A 6,389-nucleotide genomic window follows, 5' to 3' on the forward strand; every position below is an offset into this window, starting at 1 on the left:
ACCACGCACTAAAGAAACAGGAGCTCAGAACTTTGAGGACTTAATGCTTAAAGTAATCAACCTGCTGGCTGACTAGATCCTTGTAATAACATCTATTTTTCCAAGTCCTGGTGGTAACAGATTCTTTGAAAATATTGAATTCTATGCTGACTTGCATTGAAGGAACAGAATAAAAAAGTATTTTCTGTCACCCCAAGCCTGCCATGGGGAAAACATAAATGCATGTTTTTAGTTAACATGAAATCTGTGGTATAATTATAAGTTTATTCTGTTACCAGAACATCTGACACTGCAGGAATTCACAGCTCTGTGTGTGTTATCCGTCACATTAGAATCTTGTGCAGATAACATCATAAAGTACCACAGGCTGATTTATGTTTCCAAGGTAAACAGTGGTTTAGAGTGTATGTACCAAACTTGTGGTCATTGTCTCAGAAAAATAAATCACTTTTTGTCATTTTTATTTTGTAGGCTATTAAAAAAAGTGATGGGTAATTTGAATGAAAATATGTTGCTTTGTTATTCATTGACTTGAGCTGCATAACAATGCACTATCAAAAGGATCTGGAAGAGTCGGTTAAATTAGTAACACCAAACTTGATAGTTTCTAAAGAGTGCATATAAATAATGAATCTGAAAGAGGAATATAAAAAATTAAAAGTAACTTGAATCTTGTGAACATGTGCAGTCCTTATGCAAGCAAAACTCCCACAGAAACAAGAAGAAAGATGAGAAGACTCCAGGGCTTAGGAGATGAGATCAGCTGAAGGAAGAATGAGTGTTTTATTAAAAATTATCTAACCTGAAAAACTCTTTCTTGAATCGAAACCACAGTCTAATCCTTCCTAATAGACATCATTATTTTCTAATTCTGCTTTTTCCTCCCTTATCCTTTGAAACAAATACAAGAACAGTGATATACAAAGGAATGTGATGCCGTAAGAGCTTGTTATTAAAAAGGATCCATGCCCATGACTATCTATAATACTGGGAGGAAGGGAGAGTGCATAAAGCAAAGAGGTAGGACGGCATTAAGAACTGTTTAGTGACTTTTCTTCTGCTGCCCAGCTCCAGGAGTAGAGAAATACACAGTTTATGTACTTGAGAGACAACACAGACCCCTACTACTCACATGCTTCTAGCTACTCTTTCTGTTCTAGTACATGCTTCTACACTTAAATTACAGCCATGTTCCCCAGAACGGCTCCAGCAAATCCAGCAGAAGACAAAAGTCAGTTGAAGGAAGTAGAAAGCTTAAAGTGCTTAAGATAAACCTAGTTAGCAGAGAGTGAAGACTACAGGAACTGTGATGCTCTGCAGCTTGTGGCTGTGCTTGAAACAGGTACTACATGAACTTCTGACAACTGTGAAGTCTTCGGCTCCTCTCAAATCCCCTGCCAGTGCCATGCTCTTCCTTAGTCTCAGAGAAAACTAGTGGGTTTTTTTCTATTTATTTGTGAACTTTGGAAATTCCTGGTGGCCCCTTTTCCTGAAAGGTCCATGCCATGAGGGATCCTGTCAGCTCTGCTCTGTCCTTGTTCTCCTGTAAGCGTGGAAAATGCCATCCTCTGGAGAAACCAGGTCCAAGTCAGTCACTAGAAAGCCCTGAAATGAATGAATGAAGCACCCCACTCTCATGCGTACGTAGGACTATATTATTAGAAAGCATAGTTATAAATTCTAGTATACATGATCATTGCCTTCACATTAAAACATCCTGATCATATCTAATTGTTGCAGACTTATGCATTCACTTTCACGGACAGTTTGCTGAGACGAGCAGGAAAATGGCAGTAACTGACCTGTAACAAGTTCATGCTCATATGTCCTCACAGGAGAAACAATTCTTACTCTCATAGCCACGTATTAATTAGGCTCCTGTGCCCCTCGTTTTTCTCTTGGACCCTTTTCAGCTTGCTTTCCGTCTGTTTGCCATGAGGCTAGATGGGCGTATGCACACTGACTCTTCAGAAATCCTCCAGGTCTAATTTGCTGAAGGCAGGAGCAACTGGATGCACAGAAGAACGTGAGTAAATTTCAGTTTAAATGAAAATCACAAGCATTTTGAAAGAGGAATACTGAAATTACTCCCTTTTATTGTTTTAGGTGGTAACATAGAAATCTACATGGCCTTAAATATCAGTGGAAGAGCTATCTAGTTACTGTTTCATAAAACATGCTGTTCTTCATTAGTGCTTGAGCTTTCAGAAAACCTGTAAAGATCTTTCTGCATTTGAAAGTGCAAAATGAATTGTATAGAGTGTCATCAGCAAAATGAAACTTTCAGAGAGCCATAATGGCAGAGAACATAGTGGTATTTAAATTACTGAGCCATAAAGGATGGAACTATCAACAAGTGAATACATACCTCATGAAGAAAGCTCCCAGAACAGAGTACAGTTATTTCATCCCATTAAGGGATTCAACTTCTTTTCTGATTTTTTGAAACAGATGGTATGACAAATTGGCAATGCTCTACAGCATGAGCATAACCTAACTCATTCAAAGCCAAGCTGAAAATAACAAAATGAAACTCAGCATGGAGAAAGATTCAAGCTAACACGTGTGGGGAAAGAAATTCAAAACAAAGAGATGCAAACAGAAGAGGAAACCTGGAAAGCAACTGTTCTAAAGGAGGCCAAGAAAAAGGTGGCACACAGATGGTGTCCACTCAACAGGAAGAGGGGGTTTTGGCCATGCAAACTTGAATTATCCAAGCAGGAATATGCTTGGGATGTTGGGACTTGCACTTTCACACTTAGCTAATAACTGAGTGATTTCATGGCTTTGAATGACAGAAGCCAGTAGACCTTGAGTTTCTATGTCTTTTCTAAAATTTGCCATGCCTTCCTGACCTGCTTCATGTCAGATGCGCCATGTTTTATGGTTCAGATAACTGATAAATCTTGTTCTGAGAGTTGCAGCCCCCCAGGGAGGGTCTGAGTCCGCTCCACAGTGCCACCTTCTGAAGCACCAGAGCTGACTGCTGTGTATTTGTCCTGAAGAAATAAATATTCACCAGGTCCACCTGTGTGGAGCGAGGTCAGACAGTGTCAGAACCACCCTTCCCTGACCAAAGAGTCTGGGGAGGATCTGTGCCTTTCCTGGTTCCTTTTTGGTATTTATGGCAATACTTAAGCACTTATCATACGTGGCAATTCTGCAGAATCATGGAATCATAAAACAGTTAGGGTTGGAAAGGACCTTAAGATCGTGTAGCTCCAACCCCTCTGCCATGGGCAGGGACCCTAGACCATGTCATCTAAGCCTCTGTCCAACCTGCCCTTGAACACTGCCAGGGCTGGAGCATTTATGGCAGGGGGTTGGAACTAGATGGTCTTAAGGTCCTTTCCAACCCTAACTATTCTATGATTCTATGATTTAGAACATTCCTTTATAACTGATTATGTTTAATAATTCAACATATCCTGTTTTTACTTTCATATGGATGAAAAATGAAGTTAATTATAACTCATTCAGAGATTTGATGGCCATGAGTAATTCCTATTCATAGTTTTCAGTACTTGGGGGTTTTGTCCTTTTGTTGCTTGCTTCTGTAACACCTTCAATACTTTTCTTAATCTCTTTGTTGTGACTACTAATGCATAGATTCAAAAAATTTCCTGTGTTTAATCATCTCTTAATACTTCATGTTATGTTTAATTTTCCCTGAAAGTCTCATTTTTTTTTTCTTTTGAATTAATAGGCTTTTGCTTTACTAGCTTAAATTTAACATTGATTATTTGGAAATAAAGACCAAACTGATCCAGTTTTTCATGAAAATACATTAATTGAAATCAATTCAGGAACACTGGCAAACCCTTCAGAATGCAAAATAGTTTCCTGATAGGTTAGGAAGTAATCCTGACTCCTGTTCCACTTCCCAACTACTTTGTACACAATCAGCTCAAGTGCTTTCCTTGCTTCCTTCTATGACGTGTGTGTCATCTTATTTGATCTGTTCATAATGTTCATAATAAAAGCTGAAAAATCCAGGAGTTTTTGCAAATTCGTATTAATTTCACCAAACAGTGATGCCAGGTGCAGTACAGAAAGAGAAGCAGGCTGCCATTTCATGGAATTCTGTGCTTTGTTTCCATACAGACTGGTTAGATATCTAGCTCTGGGCACCTCTACTTTTGACCTGCAAAATTACAGATGAAAAGCTAAACAAGTAGTAGGATAGTTGTAATGGAGTTTTGTATCATGCAATTTGATGCATTTAACTTTTATTTATAGAATCATAGAACGGTTTGGGTTGGAAATGACCTTAAGATCATTCAGTTCCAACCCCGCTGCCATAGGCAGGGACACCTCACCACAGACTGTCACCCAAGGCTCTGTCCAACCTGGCCTTGAACACTGACAGGGATGGAGCATTCACAGCTTTTCTGGGCAGCCTGTTCTAGTGCCTCACCACCCTCACAGTAAAGAACTTCTTCCTTATATCTAACCTGAACTTCCCCTGTTTAAGGTTTAACTCATTATCCCGTGTCCTATCGCTACAGTTCCTAATGAAGATCCCTCTCAGCATCCCTGTATGCCTCCCCTTATTTCCTTAAGGTAAGGGGCTTCTTTCATTAGGGTTGCTACAGAGGGTCTGGGGAGACACAGTTACGCCCAAAAGTGTGCCTCAGAACATGTAACTGACATTAATCTTTTGTCTGACTTTCTTTGGGAAAGCTTCTTCCTGCTGACTGACTACCTCTGCTTCCTCAGCCCGGAAGAGGTGGCTCTTGTAAGAATCATGTCCTCTGGTCTCAGTAATTGATTATAGGATAGCTCCCACTAAGACAGGTGGTTATATCCTTTCATTTCCTTCTCCTGAGTCCTTCTTAGGCTCCATTAGGTTACCGTTTTACACATCTTTGCCTGCCTGCTTGGCTTTTCCTCTTCTAGTTTTTGGAAGCTCAGCAGTGCCTACGCTTACCTTTCAGATATCATCTAACTCCAAAAGAAATCATTTTATAATAACTTCATTAAATTAATGGCATTCATTCTGTCATGAGCTTCATATTGAGAACAGACACAATATAACCAACAATGAAATGAAGGAAAGGTGCTTAAGCGAAGCAGCACTAGCCCATGGGTACTGCCACTTTTTAGACTTGTTCTGTATATTAAGTAATTTTAATTCTGTTTGTTTTGAAAGAAAGGTTCTGACCATAAATGGTAAAGAATCTGAGTGAAAATTATTTCTCTTTGCCACTCAAAAAATAACAACGATTATTTTGGGCCAGGGTTTGTATTTTCCAATAGCACAACAGTTACCAAGGAAAAGGTTTGCATTAGGTTTGTAAAAATCATTACAAGAGCAACAGATATTTGATATTTCCTGAATAATATTGCACATTCCTAATTAAAAGTAGCCTTTTGCAGAAAGTGTCTTTTCCTGACTGGGTTTTAAGTCATTGCCGTGACTCATTAAAATATATTGTTCCAGAAACTCCCTACGGCACCAAACGAAATGTCATACAGACACATAGATCATCATCTGTAAGGCTTTGCTTTGCAATTAATACGACTTTTATAACTCAACTCCGTTTCTTTTTCTTTTTTAACTGACAACGGGTCCTGAACTTTCATTCTGTTTTGGTTTTTTAACAGCATTACAGTCAGCTTTGAAGTGCTGAGAATCACTTTGGTACATACTGAGAAGGATGACTATGGGGAAACATCGTGTCGTTGCTTCTTGGTATGTAAGTACTGCATGTCTGCACTTGTAAGAGCAAATGGGACTTTGTGTTTAGAAATATAAGAAGCTGTTTGCAAACCCTCATGGTGAATTTAATATAATTGTAGCATATGAAGCATGCTGGCTGACTGCACAGGTCCTTCGTGAGATAAATGGCCTGTACTGAGGGGAAGGGCCTGCCCAAGACATCAGAAGGTTGCAGCAGTACAAGCAATAGGGAATGGAGAGAAAGATCATGTTCAGTTTTACCCAGCACTCGAGTGGACTTTGGACCAGCTGTATCCCACTCAGAAATATACCCTTCTACCCACCTAGAAAGGCTGGAGCCTTTCATTTTCTTCTGTTTATGCTTTTGGATGCTCATTATATCCCTGGGCATAGATCTAGGTTAGTGTCCTGACCACAGTCACGGAGGAGTATTTAATGTAGTATAAAAAGGTCAAACTGAAATCTTGCTAAATGAGCATATTTACTACAGCCAAACAAGGCATTTGCCTGACAAATCCAAACCCTGTACAAATCCCTCTATCAAGCAGATTGTTCTATTAAGAAAAAAAAGAGATGGGTTTGGTTTTCCAAATTGACATGTTTTCCTAATCTGTGTATTCAGCTAATAAGCTGCAATATCAGATGGGGAATTCATCAAGAATGAATCAAGCAGTCAGTGCTGAGCATGGTGCCTCCGGATGCTCTG

This window comes from Pezoporus occidentalis, unplaced genomic scaffold, assembly GCF_034315485.1.
Source record: "Pezoporus occidentalis ecotype Australia unplaced genomic scaffold, CSIRO_AGI_Poc_V1 ctg3, whole genome shotgun sequence".
NCBI lineage: Eukaryota > Metazoa > Chordata > Aves > Psittaciformes > Psittacidae > Pezoporus > Pezoporus occidentalis.